The 27,109-nt window shown below is 37.4% G+C and overlaps 1 long non-coding RNA gene across 11 annotated transcripts in view; it reads right to left on the reverse strand.

Annotated features, from left to right (window-relative positions):
- LOC147378444 (uncharacterized) overlaps positions 1-27,109 on the reverse strand; it is a 226,329-nt gene that overhangs the window by 163,072 nt on the left and 36,148 nt on the right. For 2 of the 11 annotated variants that reach the window (XR_015152397.1, XR_015152375.1), the window contains exon 3: positions 4,236-4,345. The exons of 8 other annotated variants lie outside the window; for them this stretch is intronic. This is a non-coding gene — a long non-coding RNA (uncharacterized LOC147378444). Of the gene's footprint in view, positions 1-33; positions 344-4,235; positions 4,346-27,109 lie in introns of all 11 variants that reach the window. One more of the 11 variants, XR_015152415.1, reaches the window with a different exon arrangement.

Genomic DNA, 27,109 nt, shown 5'->3' on the forward strand with positions numbered 1-27,109 from the left:
GAAAGTAAGCAAGTATACTTCTGTCAGACTCACAGACTGGCTGCCTGCAGCCTGCAATCCTGAGAACGAGGAGTCCATGCAGCGCACGCTGTTTGATGAGTAACTCAGCAGCAAACTGAACCTTGTGGCGGAGCCTGCTGGTGTGCACGCCCCATCGTACAGAGAGACAGATGGAGGTGATGAGCTGGGGATGGCTTCCAGTGCAGATGGGGTGTGGGAAAGGTGGCTTGTTAATAACACTGCTGCTCTAAGCAACTTCTTGTCAGCAGTCAAAGTTTCAGGATCATGGACTTGTGGCTTCTTGAAAATTGCTGCAGGGCTGACATAATTCCTAGTGTAATTCCTGGTGTAGTTCCATGAAAAAAATAAGAAAAGTCTTATAACACTCCAAAGGGCTATAGTAAGGCCAGTGATATGAAGTGACTGACATTTGATGAAATCTTCTAGTCTTGCAGTATTCACAACTGTTCAAGATTTTTAGAGTTGGTATTCATGTTAACCACACCTTTATTTATTTATTTAGCAAAAGCAAACAATCAACCCCAAACCACTTTCTTTTTTGAGATCTTTTTCTAAAAGGATTGTCAATGCATGCTACATTGATGTGAGAACAATCAAGTATGTGGCTCACTACACAAAGTTCATTTTCAGACAAGGTATCAGGCCAGAGTACTGAAATTTCTGCAATGGGTCAGTTGATCTTTACTAAAAATATGATTAATGCAAAACCAAATAGGAAGATTAATTTGAGCATTGTTGGAATTTGACAATGTAATTACATACTAGGTTTTTTCCTCTCACACTAACACAGATTATTATAAAATGATGATTTTCTTTTCTTTTCAAAAACTACAAATCCTAATAAACATTATAAATGTATTCCTGGGATAAGCCATATTGAATAAATGTCCTACTGAGACATTTCTCTCTGAGTAAGTTCAGAATTGACACTATATGACAAGTCTTAACTAATTTATTGATCCTACAAAACGGACAAAGTTTAATCATTCAAAATGGAGCTTTGTCAAAAATTAGATGCTGATATGCAGATATTGATAAATTATAAAATGTATTTCATAGTTTCCCTTTTTCTAATACCACTTTCTTTCTACCACTGTAAACTCTAAGAGATGGATAATGCAAACAGAGTGCTGGATGGGGCTCCACTTACATCCCTAATAGGAAAACCCTAGTTTCTCAGAGGTTGATGCTAGGTAAAAACAATGATAAACCTTATATTTTTGGTGAAGTGTTCATATAGGCCAGCCACACATTAATTAATTAATTAATTAATTAATACAGAAATTTTCTATAGCTAGAAGCATCACCAGAAAGAAAGAAAATTATACTGGATACCTAAAAAGCCAAGTTACATGTTCCAATCAGTGTGAGTACTAAGGTGACAATGAAACTGAATATTTTAAAACTGGTTCTTTTTTGCATTAAGTGTAGGACATAAGAGAGAAATATTGCTTCCATCCCTGTCTCTCCCTGAAACATAGTTTTCTTACCCAATGAGTCAGTCTTTTGAAAATACTATTTATTATCTAAACATGTCATCATTATGCTGTTTTTTTAAAAAATGATCAAGGAGAAAATGTAGAGTCCAAAATTCACAGAGAAAAATGCTATCGATTCAACTAGATAGTTGAATGTGAACTAAATCATGAGATGAAATTAAAAGCCACAATATATACGAATGGACAGTCGCTTACTTGAAAACCACCTTAGCCCAGAGAATGTTAGCTCTAGTAGACCCAAAAGAACATGGCTGCTGCTAAAGCTAGAGAAGACAGACATCTACCTGATTTGATTGCTGTAAACATATTTTATTTCCTACCTTCCTTGACCCCTATTATAATCAATAGACATGATTCAGTTTAAATGGGTTCTGGACTGAGTTCCAGACCCTCTTCTATCACATAATGTACATATCTAATGAGTTTTTCAAGCTCCAGGAGTTTCAATAAATCATGTTTACATAGTTCTGGGGATCACTGGAAGAGTAAAGTGAGATAATAGATACCACACATCTTTGATATCCATAAAGAACTAGGTATATAAAGATTGCTTATTATTACAATTAATATCAAGATTTAGGATTAAAGCATTTGACCCAGTAAAAAGGCTATTCTGTGCATAAATGTGCTTGATAGTAGTAACTCTTCATTTGGTTAGTATCAATGGGGTAATTCATTAGAATCTGTAGGAATGATGCCATCTGATTAAACTAATGCTGGCTGAACACATCCTATGTACTGGGTTTTATGGGAGGCCAGTTAACTTACACCCTGGAGAAGGAAATGGCAGCCCACTCCAGTATTCTTGCCTGGAAAATCCCATATACGGAGGAGCCTGGCGTAGGTTAAAGTCCATGGGGTCACAAAGAGTGGGACACGACTGAGCAACTTCACTTTCATTTTCAGTTAACTTATAGATTGCACTTATCCCAAACTAGTACCATCAACCCCAACTTACAGATCAAAATACCAAGGTTCTGAGAGGCTCAGTGTTTGCTCAAAGCTACCTAACTCTTAGATTATAACAGAAATTTTCTATAGCTAGAAGCATCACCAGAAAGAAAGAAAATTATACTGGATACCTAAAAAGCCAAGTTACATGTTCCAATCTGTGTGAGTACTAAGGTGACAATGAAACTGAATATTTTAAAACTGGTTCTTTTTTGCATTAAGTGTAGGACATAAGAGAGAAATATTGCTTCCATCCCTGTTTCTCCCTAAAAATCAATGTTGTTACACAAAGCCACCTACTATGAACTAGCTGGGGATAACCAGAGGAGGGTAAAACTCTCTAGACTGTAGTCATGCTGTATCCTAGATAACTGTTGGGAGTGGTTGCAGCCAGAGTTTGTGGGGTCTATGTGAAGAGCTTCAGAAGCAAAGGACTAGCAATCACAAATTTAAAAAAAAAAAAAAAAAACTTAAATAAACATGACCTATTAGGGCATTTTATCAAGCTGTAAGATAAATAGACTCTCTTTTCAAAGAAAAAAATGTTGATATATTTTTCTCTTTCACTTAATCTCTGATTGCCTTTCAGGTGATTGGGGAAAGGATGAAGTTGGAAGTGAGAGCAAAGTGATGAAGGAAAGCAGCCGGAGTCTGTCTCTCAGACATTGCTGCTAATCTGCTCCCTGCTGCCAGCCCTGTCACTCGGCAGTCTCCTAGGGGCTGAGCAAGTATTACAGAGAACCAGGAAAGGGAGCCGTGCAGGGGAAAAAGAGAAGAGAAAGGGAAGAAATGGACATGGCTGGGGGAAAAGGAAGCACTAAAATCTTGTTTATAATAGACAAACGTGTACTTCCCCAAAGCCCTTAGTCAAGTTTCCGTTCAGTGTCAATCTCTTTTCATGTATTAATGTAGATAGATACCTATTTACCTACCTACCTACCTTCCAACTGGCTATGCATTTATAAATTATAAGTGACTTCTCATGGAGAGCATTTGAGTTTATTTTTTAAATCATATTTCAGCATTTCATCCACAACTAGCTAGGTATACATACATAAATAGGGTCACATACTCTAGATGATAAATGAATCAGATAAATCTACTTATAAATAGTTATTGATTTGCTGCTCTTGGCAATACTGCCACTATTGCCACTTCACACAGAAGACCCAGATGATCTATTTTGCTTCGGGACCTTCAGTTTGGCTGTAAGACAATGAAAATGATGTGTTGCTAGAAGGTAGCCTGTTAGGTTTTTGTCCTAAAGACACTGAAAAATAGGAGATGAACAAGTAGGTGAGCTAGAATCATTCTCGTTTGCTCATTCCCAGTTAATCTGCAAGACTCTTTGCTGGGATAAATCATCCAACAGGAGTCTTTACTATGGAAGAACAGCCCAGCAGGTAATACACAGTCAGTAAGCTGCCAGCTTGTTGACAGCCCGTGTGGTGGATTTCATACTCTATGGGGATGTCAGCTTCTAGGGAGTTCAAACAGAAGCCCTAGTGAAGACAAACTCCAAGACAGTAATTTTGCCTGTCAGGAATGCATGCCAGCCAGATTTAGCAGTGGCCTGACATGTCCAGACTCTAAAGAATATTTTGAAAGGACAGGAAAATCACCTAGGATCCCTTTGCTAGCCATTCCCAGCCATCAGAAACCACAGCCTGAAATTCAAGAAGGTCTCAGCAGGAGAACCAAGGGTCATAGGAAGAGATATTTCCATGTGTCAGGGGCAGACGGTCTACCTGGAACTCCACTCACTTCCAGAGTGCTGTCTTCATTTTAAATCAGAATCCTTCTATACTCAGAGTGCTTCTTATGGCAGGTAAATCCACTGCACTGCAGCTCACAACACCTTCCACTGTGGATTTCTAGAAATTGTTTTTTTCACAAAAGGAAAAAAAAAAAAAAGGCTAGCAATGGATAAGAAAAGTCTTCTAAATAAGACAGATTTTTTTCCCTACATGAAAGCCTATGTTTACCCCACAAATACACAATATATTTTTACTTTCCCTCAGTGCCTGGATCTGATTAGAGAGAAAAGCGGAAGGCATTTAAATTGTTTAATTATAAAAAGCAGTTACTAATCAAAAATGTGAAGGATCTCACTCTAGAGTTACTACTGACTTGAAATTTCTACTTTACAATGATTAACAAATAAGAATATTTCTTCAAACAGCATTAACTTGGATTTCTTTTCTTTCATAAAGAGAAATGTCAAATGGATGGCAACTTAGCAGATTGTCCTAGACTCTTAATATAGACTATCTGCCTCAGTCAAATCAACCAAGCTTTGTGAACATGATCCACGTACTTAAACAGGGAGATAATTTTCTAACAGAAACTGCAACATATTGCCTGCAATTCTTATAAGGCACCGATGATATATCTATAAAGGGATTTTTTTATAAGTTGATTTCAGGTAGATCGAAAAATCATAGGCAGAAGATAGATTAGTTAGATTGATAAAGATACTAAGTAGATATTGATTAAGATATAGAAAAAAGTAGATAAAAAGTGATAAATAGTCCTCACATTTTACTCTCATGTGCCATTAGCACATAAAGGTCCTATATTTGAATCTGGAACCAGCAAGTGAGAATGTTCTTAACCTCAGCCCTAAACACCAGTATTTCATACTCATCTTTGAACCACCCACCCTGGCTTGCCTTATAAGGCATCAGCAATATCATATATTCTCATTCTAATCTGGCCTTGTTTAGAATCAGATCTCCCTGGAGGATAATAAGCAATTGCCCTAAGATGATGGTGGGGGTACGGGTTCGGGTATAGGGCCCAGAGGGATGTGGGGAGGGAGGAAGACAAGGCAAAAACATCTCAGTGTTTCAGGAATTCCATCAAGTGGCCCTACTTCAGGGCAGAGGTATGCTAATCTTGATCCTATCTGAACAACAACTCCTAAACTGTACTATTTGCTCAGCACTACCTTTGCATTTACTTAGTATCAATATTTTATTCATATATTTATTTTTAATGATTGTTCCATTGTTCTTTAGTTGTATGGAGTCAGTCTTCGCTTGTTAACTCTTACAGGTAAGAGAATAGGTTAGTCTCACCCTAACTGACCCCCATCCCATCTTTCAATTCTGAATGTAAAGAATAAGCACTTAATCATATTGTTTGTTTATGGGTTTAGTAAGACACCTTACTATCATTTTGAAGCATATCATATTCTTCTACCCTATGTAAGTTCCTATACTGTACAGCTCTATTTATCTACAGGGTTATAAACCCTTCCAGAAATAAAATGTTTAGTAAGATATCTGATAATAGCGAGGTCCCAATATATATTAATTAGCCTTTTGAGACAGTTTCCAGAATGGTAAGTTCAGAGGCTTCAGGTTCTATCTTCCTCACATTAAAAGCTCCACTATAACGCTTTGCTGTTTGCACTTAGACAAGTCACTTGGTACATCCACAGGTAATATTACATTCTCCATAGCCTTTGACATGGACTAATTCATGTGAAACACTTAATACGGTTCTAGTTGTAAGACAGAAACTTTAAAAAAAAAATACTATTATCCCAATAGTTTGTGTCAGGCCATTTAATATTGACTCTCCTTCTGGAGACTTCTGGAACTTTTTCAGTTACAACCTAGGCTTTTTTCTCTCCATCTGTTTCTGTGTCCATCCAATCTGATTCTTCTGCACACATTTCTCTTTCTCCCCTTGATCCTTTAAATGTGGAGATTCTCTAAATTTCTGATCTCAAAACATTTTTTTCCCCTCAATACCTTCTAGATTTAGACCACTTCTTGCACTCTTAAAGGCTGCATTTCTATATCATCATGTATAACCCTGCTTCATATATCTCAGAGGGAATAAAAAGCTTTAAGTCAGAAATACCTCCATCTTTTGCTTTCAATCTTTCCCAGCATTAGGGTCTTTTTTAATGAGTCAGCTCTTCACATCAGGTGGCCAGAGTATTGGAAGGCAAAGGAAGAAGAGGGTAGCAGAGGATGAGATGGTGAGATAGCATCACGGATTCAATGGACATGAATTTGAGCAAACTCTGGGAGATAGAAAAGGACAGGGAAGCCTGGCAGGTTACAGTCTATGGGCTCACAAAGAGTCAGACACAACTTAGTGAATGAACACCACCACCACCACCCTCCCCCTATCAATCTCTAAGCCCACCTGCATCCGCCCTGTCCTTATTTTAACACTCCTGTACAATGTAGGTATGTATCTTTCCTATAAAAAAACAAAGACCCATTCCTCCACCTTTACAGATCTCATCAGTTTCAGCCTTCTCCAGGGCTTTGTACATCTGTTTTCATCTCCTGTTCTATTTAATCTTTCCCTTTCTACCAAATTTTTTCCCTAGGCGTTGAAATATGTTTTATGGTTCTTCCATTTAAAACAAAATACAACAAGCAGCTTCCCTTTTCTCTACATCTCCTTCCAGCACATGCTTTATATATATATATATATATATATATGGTTGTTTTTTTTTTTTTTTCTCTTTTAAAATTAAGCTTCTGGAAGGCATTGCCTGTTTGCGTTTCCTCCACTTCCTCATCTCCCATTCACTCTTCAGCTCAATCCAGCCTGACTTTGGATCCCATAGACCAAAACAAACTTCATTTAGGTCACCTGTGATACCCATGATGCTATCTAATGGACACTGGTCTGCACTTATCTTTCCTGACTTTTAGAAACATAAGTAAAATACTGGCCTACATAGCTTGTTTCTATGACACTGGACTCTCTTGGCTCATCTCAGACTCTTCTACATAATTTTAACTCCACTTTGATTAGTGTCACCTTACCTTCTACCCTATCTGTAAATGGTGATGTGCCTCAAATCCTGGCTCAGATCTGTCTCCTCACTCTTCTACCTTGTCCAAGCAACATCATCAACTGGTATGTCTTTAAATACCTTCTGTGTGCTAGATATTTCTATATCTCTGTAACTGCCCACACCTTGTATTCTGAGCTCAAAAAACTTCATAAGCCATCTACACATTATCTCCAGTTAGAATTATTATAGGTACGTTAACTTACATTTTCAAAAACTGGGCTCTATTTTTAAGTTTTTCCAGCCTAGGATGATGGCATTCCCATCTACTCAATTATTCTCAAAAGAAATCCACTTTCATACCTCCTTCTCTCTTACTTTCTATCTATGATTCATCACCAAGTCTCCCAACTCTGCCTCTACTTCCCCTTTACACTACTACCATGCCAATCCAATCCCTGTCATCTCTCACTGGTATTATTTTTTTTTATATAGTTTTTGGTGATGCCACCACAGCTTGTGGGATCTTAGTCATCAACCAGGAACTGAACCTGGGCCCTCCGCAGTAACAACGCAGAGTCCTAACAACTGGAATACCAGAGAATTTCCTCTCATTGGTATTACTGATATAACCTCTTAATTAAACCATCTCCTTTTTTGATCTCCATTATCCACCTCACCTTTGAGAAAGCACACACACACACACACAATACAAATCTTAAAAGTCATCTATAATTTGCCACTATCTTAAATCCTAAAATCCTTAGCACAGTCTAAAAAGCCTTGTATGATCTAGTCTTTCACTCCCTTTACAATTTCATCTCAGAGTTTATCTCCCTTTTATTCTCTAACCTTCAGCTCCTCTCAGATTCTCTGAGTTCCATAAATACTTACAATTTTCTCTTAGCTCAGCATTTCCATACATGCTGTTCCTTCTGCCTGAACTATATATCCAGCATCCTTAGCCCAGGTAAATCTCTTTTTCTTCACGTTTCTATATAAACATCTTCAGAAAAATCTTTCAATTTCCCATAATTAAAGTCAGATCTCTGCTATAATGCCTAATTCTATCATTAACTTTTTCTTCATAGGACTAGCAACCATTGAAATTATATGTCAATTTGTACAATATCTGTCTTCCATAGTAAGATCCATGGAGACAGAGACCATGTCTACTTGTTTACCACCATTTCTGTAATGCAGAATTAGGCAGATAGTGGGTACTCAATGTATGTTTTGATTGAATGACTATTCAAATGTCTAGAATCTCTGTCTAGCCTTAATCCCACTTCTGAAAATCAAATCTTCATTTCCAAATGCCTACTTGACATATCCACAGAAATAAAAACACCTTATCTTAGCAAGTTAGCAAACAAACATATCATCTGTCCCCTCTCAACCTGCTCCCTGCATTCCCTATCTTTGTTATTGGCATTCATCACCTTCTTCCATTTTGAAATCTGCAAGTCATTTTTATTTCCTCTCTTTCCCTCTTGATAGCCATTTAATTGCCCAAGTTGGTCACTTCTTCCTCTGTGGCATTTCTCAGATTTCTCCTTCTACTTTCACTTCTACTGCTAACTTTCCATTCAGGCCTTTACCATCATTCTCTTAGACTCACTGAATGGCCTTTCTGCTTCCAGTATTTCATTTAGTCACTTCACTTTCTACATTGGAAAGACTGAGATAGCATAATGGTTAAGGAACACAGATTCTGAAGACATTATGCCTGGACAAAAATCTGGCTCTGTTTTTCCCTAACTCTGCCATTATCAAATTGCTTAACCTTCCTGTGTCTCATTGTAAAAGGCGGCTAATAATATTAACTGCATAAGGAACTATGGTGAGGGTTAATTGAGTTAACATACATTACACATGCTCAATCTTGATTCCAGCTTGTGCTTCCTCCAGCCCAGCATGTCTCATGATGTACTCTGCATATAAGTTAAATAAGCAGGGTGACAATATACAGCCTTGACATACTTCTTTTCTGATTTGGAACCAGTCCGTTGTTCCATGTCCAGTTCTAACTGTTGCTTCCTGACCTACATACAGGTTTCTCAAGAGGGAGGTCAGGTGGTCTGGTATTCCCATCTCTTTCAGAATTTTCCAGTTTCTTGTGATCCACACAGTCAAAGGCTTTGGCATAGTCAATAAAGCAGAAATAGATGTTTTTCTGGAACACTCGTGCTTTTTCGATGATCCAGTGGATGTTGGCAATTTGATCTCTGGTTCCTCTGCTTTTTCTGGTTCCTCTGGTTTTTCTAAAACCAGCTTGAACATCTGGAAGTTCACGGTTCACATATTGCTGAAGCCTGGCTCGGAGAATTTTGAGCATTACTTTACTAGCGTGTGAGATGAGTGCAATTGTGTGGCAGTGTAAGCATTCTTTGGCATTGCCTTTCTTTGGGATTGGAATGAAAACTGACCTTTTCCAGTCCTGTGGCCACTGCTGAATTTTCCAAATTTGACTGAACTAACACATGCCCAACAATACCTGACACTTACTACTGCTACTGCGAAGTCACTTCAGTTGTGTCTGACTCTAAGCAACCCCATAGACAGCAGCCCACCAGGCTCCCCCATCCCTGGGATTCTCCAGGCAAGAACACTGGAGTGGGGTGCCATTTCCTTCTCCAATGCATGAAAGTGAAGTCACTCAGTCGTGTCCGACCTTCAGCGACCCCATGGACTGCAGCCTTCGAGGCTCTTTCGTCCATGGGATTTTCCAGGCAAGGGTACTGGAGTGGGGTGCCATTGCCTTCTCAATACTTACTAAGCACTCCATAAATGCTAGCTGCTGCTGCTGCTGCTGCTGCTGCTAAGTCGCTTCTGTCGTGTCCGACTCTGTGCGACCCCACAGATGGCAGCCCACCAGGCTCCTCCGTCCCTGGGATTCTCCAGGCGAGAACACTGGAGTGCTATCTTACTGTTAAGACTAATGTTCTAAAAATTCAGACTAAATCATGTCACTCCCCATCCATGCCTCCCCAGTGCCAACAGAACAATACTTGAACTCCTTTCTATTTAAGACATTCAACAGTTTGAACTCAACCTATGTTTACCACTACCTAGTTCAATTTTTCTCAATTCATAAATTCCAAAAATACCATATTAATTCAGTGTCCCTAATTACAACATTTACTTTTATGTTTCCATGCCTTGGATTATTATATTTTCAACTTGGGAGGCCTATTCCACATCTTAAAGACTTACACATTCAATGTCAAGACTATTTCTGTGAGGGTATCCCTGTGTCTCTTCAGTTCAGTTGCTCAGTCATGTCTGACTGTTTGCGACCCAATGGACTGCAGCACGCCACGCTTCCCTGTTCATCACCAACTCCCAGAGCTTGTTCAAACTTATGTCCATCAAGTTGGTGATACCATCCAACCATCTCATCCTCTGTTGTCCCCTTCTCTTCCTGCCTTCAATCTTTCCCAGCATCAGGGTCTTTTCAAATAAGTCAGTTCTTCGCATCAGGTTGCCACAGCTTCAACATCAGTCCTTACAATGAATATTCAGGACTGATTTCCTTTAGGATTAACTGGTTTGATCTCCTTCCAGTCCAAACAACTCTCAAGAGTCTTCTCCAACACCACAGTTCCAAAGCATCAGTTCTTTGGCACTCAGCTTTCTGTATGGTCCAACTCTCACACCCACACATGACTACTGGAAAAGCCACAGCTGTGACTGGACAGACTTTTGTCAGCAACGCAATGTCTCTCTCAGTCAGAATTAATTACTTTTTATTGTGTCTCCCCTAGCACTTGTGCCTCTATTTAGCACTTACTTTGGTTTGCTTTACATTATATTCATTTCAGTCCTTTCTGCTTCCTTACCTCACCCCCTTACCAACCACCCCTAATGATACAATAAGCCTGAAAGCTCTATGACATAGCAACCACATCTTAAGCAGCTTTGTGTATCATACAATATTGGTAGTGCTATCTGGCAAGTTTACCAGAGAAAAGCAGATACTCAACAGCTATCTGCTGAGTTTAACTGAAAAGGAATTGAGTAGTTAGATTTGACAAAAATAAGACACTTTCCCTTTTCAGAGACACTACCTAGACAGCATAATGATAGACCAGCATTTATTACTGACATTATTGCCAACTGTTTAATCATGTATCGGTGAAAAAACACTATTTTAAACATTTTGTTGATATAAACTATTATTGGAAATTCCTTGGCAGTCCAGTGGTTAGGGCTCCATGCTTCTACTGCAGGGGGTGCGAGTTTGATCCTTGGTTGAAGAACTAAGATCCTGCACACAATACAGCATGGCCAGAGGAAAAACTACATATATACACATATTAAAAATATATGTATATGTCTATTTGTGTGATGGTTTAGTTGCTAAGTCGTGCTCTACTCTTTGAGACCTCATGGACTGTAGCCCACCAGACCCATCTGTCCATGGGATTTTCCAGGCAAGAATACTGGAGTGGGTTGTCATTTCATTCTCCAGGGGGATTGTCCCCATCCAGGAATTGAACCTGGGTCTCCTGCATTGCAGGTGGATTCGTTACTAACTGAGCCACTAGGGAAGGTGCTATATTTGTGTATATAAATAAGCTAAATATACATAATATAATTTATATAATTATATATAAATTATAAGTATATAATATATATATTATATAGTAATATATACATACTTTCTATTTTAATATTTCTCTCTGTGTGTGTATATATTTCTATTTTAAGATAAATTATCTTACATTATGTATATTTATCTTATCAGTAAACTATTTCCCAATAATAAAAACCAGGGATATGATAACCATCATTCAAGCATTTTATATTATAAAGGTTGACAAAGCATTCTTAAGCCTTCTTTTTTTCAAAATAAAAAAGAATGCTTTGTTCACTCCTACATAATGTCTCTGTTTGCCAAATTTCAGAACAGTGAGAGGTTTGAATTTTTTTCTTTACAGTGAAATTATTAACCTGAGGAAATGTAATATCTTCAGGCGATAGTAATGGGATTCTGAACAAAAACTTGAAATTGCCTAGAGATGTAGTGTCACTTAGCTAGAAGTTTTTACTTCCCCCTTTCCAAACTGCAACCTGCCTCTGTATGGAGCAGGATTTTTGTCTTTTTGGCAACATCTTTGACCAAATTTGAATCTAAGCATCCAGTGCTCTTTTAAAATAGTTCAGTAAGGCCAGAAAAGACAATTGTGCTGACAGTCCTCCTGTTCCAATACCTACAATGCTTGATTTTTAGACCCAATATCAGTCAAGTCAGGGTATCTCCTGGCTAGGATCTCATCTCATTATTTTTTCAATTCATATTGGATCCACTGTTAAGCTATTTTCAGTCATACACATTGACCTAGATTCTCCCACAGTGTAAGCTACTCCCCAGGAGTATGCGAGGTACTTGAGGAGACTGCATTAACACTTTCAGGTACGGTATGATAACTGGTTTTCTGGTGACTAAAATGAGCTACCTCCCAGGATATTAAAAGATACCTTCATATACTAAAGTGTCTGCTGTGCAAACCAGGGGAACTCAGAAACTAGGAGAAACTATTCACTAAATAGAAGGCAGGCAAATATTTAGATAATAGATTTTTTAAGTCTTCTAACAGAAATTACAGCGAACATTTATCAGTTAGAGCTTCATTACATAAAAGTCTCTGATCCAATACTAAAGTCAGCACAAAATTAAAGTCCTATTTTGAAGATCATAAATAATAACTTCCCCATGAAAGTATCCTCCCTATCAGTCTCTGCCACCACCATCAAAGGGTCTTCTGAAATCTTTTAAAGGTATTTCTTTACTTTTTTCTCAATTGAACCTTAAAAGTAGATATATATTCATCTTTTTAACCACATTATTAATTAGTAGAGAAACCCAACTCAAAGTAGCTTCAGCACAAGCAGCTGAATGTTGTTGGCTCTCCTAACTAAAAAATTCAGGGATAGATGTTAGAATGGAGTCAGGGGATCAAATACCAGCCAGCTCATTTCAATTTCTCCACTCTTACTTCGCTTCTTCACCTCTAAGCTCCCCTTTCTTCTGTATTTGGCTTCATTCTCTGGTAGATTCTTTCTTCATAAAGGTGGCCCTTTTATAGCCCCAGGCATATCAGCTTAGCAAATCAGCAAAAAACAATGGTTTAGTAAGAGTCCCAGCAATGAATCTGTCAACTGGCTAGAGTCTTTTTACCTTCAATATTTCGCCCAGTTCGTCTTCTACATTGGATAGACAGAAAGGAGTAAAGCATAGTGGCTAAGAGCATGTGCTCAAGGTCTTTACGGGTGATTAAAAACCCAGCTCTGCCCCTTCTTGACTGTGTGACTTTTGTCAATCCCTGAATGAGTAACTGCAGCCAGAAGACTGTACACTGCCTGCATTATGTCCCCAGCCCTGGGCAGGCACAGTAGAAGTGAGATCCATTCCTTCTAGTCTGAGATAAGAGAAAAAAAAAAAAAATCAAGCAGCTGTTATAAGAAAATGAGTAGGCAAAAACTACAGACATCTATTTAACCTGCTATGGACAGCTACCATGCATCTTAGGGTTAAATACAAAATGGACACTAACAGCATCGGCACCCACATCATCGTTTTCTCATCCTGTATTGTTGTTGCTTGTTTACAAGTGTATCTCTCTCAATAAACCCTGAGCCTCTCAAGGTCAGAAGTTGTTTCTAGTGAGGCAAGGAGTATCTAGTAAGAGGAGAGATTTGGTAGATGTCTGCTGAATATGGGAAAAGTGGCTCCAACTTCAAACGACTTTCAATAATACATTTACAAATACTTGCACGTTTCATTTTACTCCCAAGAATTAGGCAGCAATAGTTACTTAGAAGACAACTACAGAATTCAGTAGGATTTAATGGGCTTCCTATTGTTAAAAAAAAAAAAAGTACTGATGGATACCAATATCTTTGATGTTTACTGCCTGTTGTATAGTACTTGAAAAAATACCCGTTAGGGGACAGAGATGAATTAGAACTTGAATTAAGCTAAGGTTGTTGATGGTTCAAATTTATTACCATCAAAAAACCTGTTTACTTGCGTTTTTGAAATATGCCAGTGGGTTTAACCCTGTGCTTAAAAGCTAAGCTCTCTTCTCTCTTCATGAGAATCTCTTCTAGGCAGGAACAGAGGTGTACACAGAGGTCCATGGTTAGACTCGCACTCATTTTTGGTGGCACCCAATTTTTATGGCTCCAAAATAAATTTACTGTCTCAGATTATCAATTCATTTTACAGCTTAACTTCTTTTTAAAAATGGCCACACAGAAGCTTCAATAAATATCTGGCTTGGAAACAGGCAAGACAGGAGCAAAATGTTCTCTTATGGTGGTATATAAACTCCTCCAAGCCTTGAAGAGGTTATTTGCTAAACGTCTAAAAGAGTTAATGATCTTCCAAAAGGGAATAAAGATCAAACTCGGTGTCCTCCAAGCGGCACTAATGGCCCAGTACACTAAATCTTTTACTCTTCTCTAAGTGACTTCAGTCTCTTTCTTTTTCCCTATTGAGACTAAAATCCTACCTCTTTAAAAAGGATAAAGGATGAAACTACTTTACATTGCATTAAAACCATATGCTGCCCAGGAAATTCAACATTAGCAGGCAGTAAATTACACTTTTAATCAGTTTGTTGTTCCTGGGTGTTGCCACAAACATACTGCAGTATGTAATACCGCTTAGGGGCTGGATAACCTATCCATGTCTTTTGGAAAATGTGTTGTATTAATGATGGACTTCCATGTTAACCCCTCAAGCTGGTTTAAATCATAGCACATCATTTTTAAGTATAAGCAATAAGTGCTTTGGTGCAAATTAATTTAGATGCCTCCATTTTGGAAAGTGAAATTAAGGAGAATTTTTTTTAGCCTAATCTCAACTACCTATTAAAGTTGTGTATATAAATAAGCCAGGTTATCTTTTTCTTTGTGAGAAATGCTGTTTTATCTAACAGCTGCTCTCCTAGCAGTTCAGTACCACACCACTCTAAATTAGGACACTTTATCTTAAGGCTTCATAATCTTACACGACTATAATTGGAAAGTTTATAAAAAAAAAAAATCCTGCTTTGTAAGCTTGGCAGCTGAGATAGAAGGAGGGAATGAGAAGGGCTACAGCAGAATTACACCATCACTGCTAGCCTGACTCCGCTTGACAGAGCCGTTTAATATTTTGACAAGACAAAATATAAAGCAGCATTTTATTCTGTAGAGACTTCACTAGACACAAGCATGGAAGTGCCTGTGATCAATAAAGTTTGCGGTGGAGAGTGATTTATTTACAGCAGGGTATTATGTAGAGAAAGAGCTGTGATATTTCCACAGGCTTTGACGGCATAATGGGCCCCTCTCAATCCTTACATGGAAGGGTTAGATTGTCATGGTTGCTCAGGCAGTATTCAAACGTTATCTGATCAGCCTTAAAGACTTCAGAACGAGACAGATGATTAGTTACCCTAAACGATCCTCATCATGCAGAAATTGATGATTTAATATAGTCAATGACAGACGATTCCATTTGTACTAGATAAAGTGTCTGCGGTTTGTATCAATCATAATAGAGTTATTATTGAGCATAAAAGAAAAGCATGTTTAATATCATTAATTCCAGATATGTCGCTTTCCACATCTGGCATTCATCCATAGACCAGAACCACTCCAGGCTATCATTCCTGCCTCTATGCTGGCGACTCCAGTGTTTTTTGTAATTTCAAAATGTTTTTCAGCACCTCCAGCTAAGCGCAATAACAGTTTACAGATTACCTATGTCATCACATTTTGACAAACTTCTCAATCTGATGTGACCTTCATCTTTAGCCATCTGCTTGCCTTTGTTCCTGCTCTTTTTTGATAAACCTCTACAGCTTAAAGCTGTAGTAGTTTGTTCCATACACTGTACTTCTAGGTCAACACTTCACCTGTGTAAATCCAGAAACGCAGACTGCAGTGTAAAGATGGTGACCTGGGTTCAAGTCCCCAGGTACCTGACCTTCCCTCACCCCTTTAGTTATATTTTTCATCATTCACGTCAATTTCATTTTGATTGTATGGAGGGGAAAGCACACAATCAGAAAAAAAGGAAGTACAAGTGGGAGTTGGGGTGAAGGAAGAGAGAAAAAAGATTAATTAGTACACCTGAGAAGTTATAAAAGATAGGAAAAAATGTCATTTCTAAATTTGCCTTCTCTGCAAACAGTGTAACAAATGGGAAAGCCATATAAATAATGAAGGAAGAGACACAAACTTTCTAGAGAACAAAATTATGATTACCTAAATTAAATGTGTTTCTTATTTTAAATACTTTATCTTCCAAGTGATATGTTGAAATAACAAAAAAAGTTCAGCTTCAAATATTGCACATCAACTTGTTAGGGAGGAAAAAACTCAGTTAAAACAAAGAAAAGAAACCTCTCAGATTTAAATTACTTCTACTCACAAATGTTTTTGCAGTTCTCTAGGTTGTAAAAGACACTAGGGGTCTCTTTTTTCTTTTCATAATAGCTAATTTGGAGATAATTTTTATGTATTTATTCAACAAATACTTACTGAGCACCTACTACATGCCGGACACGGTTTAGGCACTGGGAATATAAGAAGAACAACAAAAGACAAAATCTCTGTCCTCATAAAGCTCACATTATAATGTTAATTACTAATAAAAGGGATTGTGAGAAGTTAATTGTTAAAGAACATTATCAAAGGTTAAGAACAGGATCAAAACAAACCTCAGGGAAGATAAAAATCAAGATCTCCCACTATCTTCAGAGGTGTTGTTTAGTTGCTAAGCCATGTCCAACTCTTTGCAACCCCATGGACTATAGCCCACCAAGCTCCTCTGTCCGTGGGATTTCCCAAGCAAGAATACTGAAATTGGTTGCCATTTCCTTCTTCAGGGGATCTTCCCAACTCATGGATCAAACCTGTATCTCCTGCTTGGCAGATTCTTTTTTTATTGAGCCACCTGGGAAACCTCAGAGGTGTTAGGTGTTAGGCATATGTACACTGGGAAACAAATAAATTTCATCATTCCTAGATTAATTTAGCCTAACTAATTTTCAGTTAAGACTTCCCAGGGGGCGCTAGTGGTAAGGAACCTGCCTGCCAATGCAGGAGACAAATAAGCCATGAGTTAGATCCCTGGGTCAGGAAGATCCCCTGGAGGAGAGCATGGCAACCCACTCCAGTATTCTTGTCTGAAGAATCTCATGGACAAAGGAACCTGGCAGGCTATAGTCCATAGGTTTGCAAAGAGCTGGACACAACTGAAATGACTTAGCATGTATGCACCCAATTATCAATACTAATATATTTGTTTCCTCTCACTTCGCTTGATGGGGTAGAGTAAAAGAGAGTAATACTTCTTCGGGGCAAAGAGTAAGTTTTCAACTTTACTCTCGTTGACTTATAATTATGCTTTAGCTATCAATGCCTCAACATGACTAGTTTTCCATGACAAAGTCCAAAATCTTCTCCATATATGACTACTCCTTGTAAATTATAGAGGCAACTAAAAGGTTACATAAGTACACATATATTAATAGCTTTCCAATTATTTTGTTGAAAACTGTTGATGGCATTTAAGGTGTAAATATTAAAGTATTCAGAGCAATAACTTAGCAAATGAGCCAAATCACATTTAAGTACACAAATTTTATTAAAGACCCTCTATAGTAGTAAAATACTCAGATTTCTAGTATTGAAGCCAGCCTCCAAAATTTTCTGACTATTCGGCAAACTCCAAACCTCAGGTTTCTTGTTTTCAAAGTAGGACAAAAATATCTGCTTCACCTTGTTGCAAAAGGTTACCTTAGGAGTGATTTTTAAAAGTCAACTATTTTGCAATATGAAAAACCTGAGGTATGATCTAGCCAAACTCTTCCATTTCAGTAATGAGAAAATAAAGGCCCAGAAAACTTAAGAGACTTACTCCAGGTCAGTCAACTTAATCGCAGAACCGAGATTAAATCATTGTTCTCAATTTCTTATCCAGTGATCTTTCTTCTCCTCCATGAGATAATGTAGTAAAAATGCTTTGAAAGCTATGACATGCATAAAGAATATGGTATTATAATGATGGAGCAATATGATGTGATCTTTCTACGCCTTTTGTATTTGTCAAAAAGACATTCCTGAATATCTTACAATGGATTCTACCAAGAATTAAAAGAAAATTTATGCAAGACACATTAGATTTCTGATAACAGTGATTTCATACCTTGCATAAAATTTTATATGCAGATAAGACTAATGAATGTCCATCAACAGTCATCATTAATAGATCATGCCAAGTTTGATACTTTAGTTCTCTAACAATTTATTCAATTGTCACTACCAACATCATATTGATTGAACCTTATAAAATAATAAATCATGGTTTTATTTTATTCCTATGACTAAGGTTAGGTTTCTAATATCTTTTTAATAATCTAACATTCTCAAAGTAGACAGCAGAAACCAGTAAACAAACACACTGTTATTTGAGAAAGACTTTCTGTTCATTGATGGGTTTAGCCTTGACACTAAAATGTATATAGAGAAAGTGTCAGTCAACTTTTGACATGCAAAATGTTTGTGTCAGACTCACACAAAGCAGGATCAGAAAGCAAGTGACCATAAAGTCACCTAAAGCTAAAAACCAAAAGCTTTCTCAATCAGGGCCTAAGAAGAGCAATCTCTGGTCCTACTTCAAGCTCATTACTGATTTTACTTTGACCATTAATCCATTCATTGGTCCTCAACATATTTTAGATGGCTATTCCTATTCTCTTGCTCCAAAATCATGTGTTGACAATTGCTAATTTATAAAGTAATCAGAAACAAAGAGATTTTAACTATATAATTGTAGATTTGCATGTAAAAGGAAAATGGAATCTATATGGTATTAATAAAATCAAGGCTGTGGTCCTCCATTTCAGTTCAATCTAAAAGGCTAAAAGACACTTGCTCCATGGAAGAAAAATTATGACAAACCTAGGCAGCATATTAAAAAGCAGAGACATCACTTTGCTGACAAAGGTCCATATAGTCAAAACTATGGCTTTTCCAGTAGTAATGCATGGATGGGAGACTTGGACCATAAAGAAGGCTGAGCACTGAAGAATCGATGCTTTTAAATTATGGTGCTGCAGAAGACTGTTGAGAGTCCCTTGGACAACAGGGAGATCAAACAAGTCAATCCTAAAGGAAATCAAACCTGAATATTCATTGAAAGGACTGATGCTGAAGGTGAAGCTCCAGTAATTTGGCCACCTGATGCAAAGAGCTGACTCATTGGAAAAGACCCTGATGCTGGAAAAGACCCTGATGCTGGGAAAGACTGAGGACAGGAGGAGAAGGGGACAAAAGAAGATGATAAGATGGTTGGATGGCATCACCAACTCGACAGACAGGAATCTCAGCAAATTCCAGAAGACAGTGAAGGACAGGGAAGCCTCACATGCTGCAGTCCATGGGATCACAAAGAGCCAGACACAACTGAGTGACTGAACAACATCCATCACTTTGAACTTGGTCAGAGGCATAGATATTCAACTTAGAACTAAAATTATACAAGGAGTTAATGTGATGCAAAAGGAGGGAACTGAAAAGGGTTTGCCAATCAATTTTCCACTTCTGAACAACAATCACTGTAAGTAGCAAATAATTTTTCAAATAGAAAAATAAAGAATATCAGTTTGGATAACTTTTCTCATTTCTCTTTTAAAGACAAAAATGCTATTCTAAAATATATTAAGTTTCTTATCTGCAGTTACAGGCCAGCAGGAAACCTGAAGCTCTAAGCTTCAGAAATTTCTCTTGGCTCATACAATTTAAAAAATTAGGGCTAATCTTAAAATTTGCTATTTTATCAATAAATATTTTCTTGTATATGAATGCAAGGCATTTTATTAATCTATACTTATTTTCCTCTCATTTCTGTACCTTTGTTTATGATATACCTTCATCCTGGAATTTCTTTCCTTTTCATCTTCTATAAAAACACTACATTTCCTCTAGTGCCAACTAAAAGTTAAATTTAACCACAAATCTTGCTCTGTTTCAGGCTTTAAAAAAAAAATTCCTAAAGCTACTGTGGTCTGCACTGCATCCTCCAGGAAAATGCATTATTCACTAAACACATATTTAGTGCCTGGCCTAAACAAAATTTGTGTTAGGCGCCAAGACTATTAAGAGGACAACACATGAGACAGTATTCCACCTTATGGAGTAAAAGAGAGGAAACTATGCATCTGGTTAACTCAGAAGAAATGTTTTACATATTATCTCATTAAATCTTCATGGCATGTCAGTAAGGTAAAATTATTATCCTATATCTCACTTATACCATCAGTGAGAAAACTGAAGCCTTAGGAGATTGGGTTACTAACCCAAAGATTTCAGAGACAGATTGCTTCCTAATCATTCTCAGTTTATAAATCTCATCCCCACAACCACAATGATGCCCTAGTTCTCTGAGAATTTGGGCATTACTTTTTAAACTCTTTTTCAATCTATGACTTGCTGGGCATACAGTATATTCACTAAAATGTTTATTGATTCATTGCAGAATACGAGTTCAATTCAAATCTTAGTGAAAAATCTAATTTAAAAAAAATAGATATCACAGTTGGAGTGCTTTTCTGTATTATTAAAAAGGGTATTAAAATCATTTAATGGTCTAATTAGGACTCTCATAAGGCTGAAGGAAAATGAAACAGATAAAAAACTCAAAAAGCAAAATATTAACAAATCCTAGCTTCTTTCCACTATGATAAAGCTATAGAAATATACAACTGTAAGTTCATTTTAGAATTTTGCAAATTTAAAAGGTCAAATTCACAGACACCTTATCTTAACTAAAAACCAAAAAAAAAAAACTCAAAATATTCTCAACTTTTCAAGCAACATGCATTTCAATTAAAATAGCAACTTAAGAGTATGTGTGTGTGTGTCTGTTATGTCACTGCAGTCATGTCCAACTCTTTGTGATTCTATGGACCATAGCCTGTTCAAGCTGGATTTTAAAAAGGCAAAGGAACCAGAGATCAAATTGCCAACATCTGCTGGATCACTGAAAAAGCAAGAGAGTTCCAGAAAAACATCTACTTCTGCTTTATTGATTATGTCAAAGCCTTTGACTGCATGGATCACAATAAACTGTGGAAAATTCTGAAAAAGATGGGAATACCAGACCAACTGACCTGCCTCCTGAGAAATCTGTATGAGGGTCAAGAAGCAACAGTTAGAATTGGACATGGAACAACAGACTGGTTTCAAATCGGGAAAGGAGTACACTGAGGTTGTATATTGTCACCCTGCTGCTTTAACTTATATGCAGAGTACATCATGAGAAATGCTGAGCTGGATAAAGCACAAGCTGGAATCAAGATTGCCAGGAGAAATATCAATAGCCTCAGATATGCAGATGACACCACACTTTTGGCAGACAGTGCAAAAGAACTAAAGAGCCTCTTGGTGAAAGTGAAAGAGGGGAGTGAAAAAGTTGGTTTAAAACTCAACATTCAGAAAACTAAGATCATGGCATCTTTCCCCATCACTTCATGGCAAATAGATGGGGAAACAGTGGAAACAGTAACAAGCCTTATTTTGGGGGCCTCCAAAAATCACTGCAGATGGTGACTGCGGACATGAAATTAAAAGACAGTTGCTTCTTGGAAGAAAAGTTATGACCAACCTAAACAACTTATTAAAAAGCAGGGACATTGCCAACAAAGGTCCATCTTATCAAAGCTATGGTTTTTCCAGTAGTCATTTATGGATGTGAGAGTTGGACTATAAAGAAAGCTGAGCACTGAAGAATTGATGCTTTTGAACTGTGGTGCTGGAGAAGACTCTTGAGAGTCCCTTGGACAGCACAGAGATCCAACCAATCCATCCTAAAGGAAATCAACCCTGAATATTCATTGGAAGGACTGATGCTGATGCTGAAACTCCAATACTTTGGCCACCTGTTGCAAAGAGCTGACTCATTTGAAGAGACCCTGATGCTGGGAAAGACTGAAGGTGGGAAGAGAAGGGGATAACAGAGGATGAGATGGTTGGATGGCATTACTGACTCAATGGACATGAGTTTGATTAAACTCTGGGAGTTGGTGTTGGACAGGGAGGCCTGGCATGCTGTAGTCCATGGGGTTGCAAAGAGTCGGACATAACTGAGTGACTGAACTGAAGAACTCGACCATAGCCTGCCAGGTTCCTCTGTCCATGGAATTCTCTAGGCAAGAATATTGCAATGGATTGCCATGCCCATCTCCAGGGGTTTTTCTGGACCCAGGGATCGAATTCATGCCTCTTCCATCTCCTGCATTGGCAGTTGGGTTCTTTACCACTAGCAGCACCTGGGAAGCCAACAGTATGTATGTGCACTATCTTAAAGAAAACCATTCTTCTTTCTCAAGATAGCTTTGGCTATTCAAGGTTTTTTGTATTTCCATACAAATTGTGAAATTATTTATTCTAGCTCTGTGAAGAATACCGTTGGTAGCTTGATAGGGGTTGCATTGAATCTATAAACTGCTTTGGATAGTATACTCATTTTCACTATATTGATTCTTCCAATCCATGAACATGGTATATTTCTCCATCTATTAGTGTCCTCTTTGATTTCTTTCACCAGTGTTTTATAGTTTTCTATATATAGGTCTTTAGTTTCTTTAGGTAGATATATTCCTAAGTATTTTATTCTTTCCGTTGCAATGGTGAATGGAATTGTTTCCTTAACTTCTCTTTCTGTTTTCTCATTATTAGTGTATAGGAATGCAAGGGATTTCTGTGTGTTGATTTTATATCCTGCAACTTTACTATAATCATTGATTAGTTCTAGTAATTTTCTGGTGGAGTCTTTAGGGTTTTCTATGTAGGGGATCATGTCATCTGCAAATAGTGAGAGTTTTACTTCTTCTTTTCCAATTTGGATTCCTTTTATTTCTTTTTCTTCTCTGACTGCTGTGGCCAAAATTTCCAAAACTATGTTGAATAGTAATGGAGAAAGTGGGCACCCTTGTCTTGTTCCTGACTTTAGAGGAAATGCTTTCAATTTTTCACAATTTGTATGGAAATATAAAAAACCTCGAATAGCCAAAGCTATCTTGACAAAGAAGAATGGAACTGGAGGAATCAACCTATCTGACTTCAGGCTCTACTACAAAGCCACAGTTATCAAGACAGTATGGTACTGGCACAAAGACAGAAATATAGATCAATGGAACAAAATAGAAAGCCCAGAGATAAATCCACGCACATATGGACACCTTATCTTTGACAAACGAGGCAAGAATATACAATGGAGAAAAGACAATCTCTTTAACAAGTGGTGCTGGGAAATCTGGTCAACCACTTGTAAAAGAATGAAACTAGAACACTTTCTAACACCATACACAAAAATAAACTCAAAATGGATTAAAGATCTAAATGTAACAACAGAAACTATAAAACTCCTAGAGGAGAACATAGGCAAAACACTCTCCGACATACATCACAGCAGGATCCTCTATGACCCACCTCCTAGAATATTGGAAATAAAAGCAAAAATAAACAAACGGGACCTAATTAAAATTAAAAGCTTCTGCACATCAAAGGAAACTATTAGCAAGGTGAAAAGGCAGCCTTCAGAATGGGAGAAAATAATAGCAAATGAAGCAACTGACAAACAACTAATCTCAAAAATATACAAGCAACTCCTACAGCTCAACTCCAGAAAAATAAACGACCCAATCAAAAAATGGGCCAAAGAACTAAATAGACATTTCTCCAAAGAAGACATACAGATGGCTAACAAACACATGAAAAGATGCTCAACATCACTCATAATCAGAGAAATGCAAATCAAAACCACTATGAGGTACCATTTCACGCCAGTCAGAATGGCTGCGATCCAAAAGTCTACAAGCAATAAATGCTGGAGAGGGTGTGGAGAAAAGGGAACCCTCTTACACTGTTGGTGGGAATGCAGACTAGTACAACCACTATGGAGAACAGTGTGGAGATTCCTTAAAAAACAAAATAGAACTGCCTTATGATCCAGCAATCCCACTGCTGGGCATACACACTGAGGAAACCAGAAGGGAAAGAGACACGTGTACCCCAATGTTCATCTTAGCACTGTTTATAATAGCCAGAACATGGAAGCAACCTAGATGTCCACTGGCAGATGAATGGATAAGAAAGCAGTGGTACATATACACAATGGAGTATTACTCAGCCATTAAAAAGAATACATTTGAATCAGTTCTAATGAGGTGGATGAAACTGAAGCCTATTATACAGAGTGAAGTAAGCCAGAAAGAAAAACACCAATACAGTATACTAACGCATATATATGGAATTTAGAAAGATGGTAAAAATAACCCTGTGTACGAGACAGCAAAAGAGACACTGACGTATAGATCAGTCTTATGGACTCTGTGGGAGAGGGAGAGGGTGGGGAGATTTGGGAAAATGGCATTGAAACATGTATAATATCATCTGTGAAACGAGTCGCCAGTCTAGGTTTGATGCACGATACTGGATGCTTGGGGCGGGTGCACTGGGACGACCCAGAGGGATGGTATAGGGAGGGAGGAGGGTTCAGGATGGGGAACACATGTATACCTGTGGTGGATTCATTTCGATATTTGGCAAAACTAATACAATATTGTAAAGTTTAAAAATAAAATAAAAAAATTTAAAAAATAGTAATAAAAAAATTTTTAATAATAATAATAAAAAAAAGAAAACCAGGCAATCACCAAAGGCATAATGTTGCCTTCAGATCGCTATGAATAATCTGGACTCAGATTCTGTCCTTTCTTTAAAGAAAACAAAACCAAAAAACCTCATTTAAGATAAACAAGAGAAAGGCAAATTTGAAATATGGCTCATTATCCTTTAATGATACTTTTTACTATATGTATATTTTCACATATTCACATACATATTGTAGGGAACAAAAACATCAGATGCCATTGGAACGTTACAATAACATTATATGAATTTGAAGATAAAATTCCTAAGGGAAAAGGAAAACTGTGGGAATGAAATCTCAAGTGTTAAAATACAGTTAGGAAATATTTCTACAAACCATTTCATACCCTTAGAAATTAAAGTTTTATTCTTGCTTGGTTTCTGTATGTGTCAGGATTAAATATTTGTGTTTCATAGTGGATAGAAACTTCACATCTGTAAAATAATAAAGTAAAAAAATTAGAAGTACGTTAAATTTGAAAGAATATATTATTAATTATCTGCATACTAGAAATGTCATTTAGAAAATATTTAATCTCAAGTAGCCTATTTATCCCTGACACTCAGTACCCTATGCACCTATTTCTCTTTTGTCAGGATCAACATGCATGTGAAAGGCTCTAAATGGCCAGGTGCTATGGCAAAGAATTACACACATGCCACCCTGGCCTGTCCTCCTAAGGAATGTGGATATAGTGACTAAGGGTTAGCTGCCAGGGCTTAGGCTGCCTTAGTTCAACTCCTGGCCCTACCGCTCAGTAGCTACTTGACTTAGTATGGATTACTCAATTTCTCTGGACCTCAGCTCCATGATCTTAAAATAAAGCCAAGTAATTCATGTCTTATGAGCATGCCATAAATATCAAATGAGATAATGCATATAAAACACTTAGTACAATGCCAGGCACATAAATAATGGTCAGGAAATATTAGCTATTATAACTACAATTATTAGCCAATAGGAGCTTGTCAGGAAAACCAACTTGCCATTAAGAGTTTAAGTTGTTCAATAGCAAGATCATGTCTTAACTAGTTTTGTGTTTTTGATGCACTAGTGAATGTGGATTGAATGACAGGCTGAATGTGTAAGTGAAAACCAATAAATACAAACATATATTAGATATACATATTTATGTATACACACACACATATACATGGTATAAGACATAAGATATTATATATACATAAGATCTTCAGCAAAATTATCAATCAAGTAGATTTAGCCAACTCATCAATTAAGTGGAGATAATAAGCCAATCAAACAAATATTTGACTGAATTGGCCCACTGACTGACTAAATTCTTATAGGTTCATTCTTGTGGTTCAGAATATTCGAGACCCACTAGCATTTAAGGAAAAGAAACACAAAGTCAGTTGAGAAAGTAAAGTGAAGAATTTCAGTCTTAAGTAGAGCAAACATAAGTATACAGAAGCTGAAGAAAGGGGTACACAGCGTATTTTTACATCGGTGGGGGCAGGGAGGTTGCAGAGTATGAACAAAACGGGTTTAGGCAAAAAATGCAAAGTAGAGGAGGCAAAGGGTCTGAAAGTAGAAACTCACTTTCTTTCATAAGAATAGCATTAGAAAAATAAATATACTATCTTGGAGAAATTACACCAAGCATTCCAACACCATGCAAAATAAATGCTGAGGTAGCCAAGTACTTGTCCCTAGAAAGGAATCCCTCCACTTTGAGCCTTACTGAAATCATTATTGCATTAAAGACACACACACGTGAAAACATGCATGCAAGCACACATGTGTACACACACACACACACACAGTCCTTGTCTCTTGGTTGCCTAAACTAGAATTTCATTCTTGAAAGTTCTGAAACCATAAATTTCAGTATAAACAAACAACAAACAGTGACAACAACAACAAATCTAACAAATAATCTTTAAAACAACCTCTGTATCTGGAATATACAAATTAGTTTCAGACAAAAATCTATGTTCCTAATTGCCACTCTGGCACAGGTCTGATTGTAGTGACTACTACCACTCACTTATTGCATTAATTTTTCCAGGGTCAGCTATCCAGTGACCCACCATCACAGATAATTCCACTTCTATGAATTTGCTTCTTGTCACAGTCATATCAAAGGAAAAGAAAAATGAGTTAACGGCCAGCACTTAAGGGTTGTTGAAGTGG

Source organism: Bos grunniens, chromosome 2 (assembly GCF_055505025.1).
Source record: "Bos grunniens cultivar Pamir isolate PY7600 chromosome 2, Bosgru_T2T1.0, whole genome shotgun sequence".
NCBI lineage: Eukaryota > Metazoa > Chordata > Mammalia > Artiodactyla > Bovidae > Bos > Bos grunniens.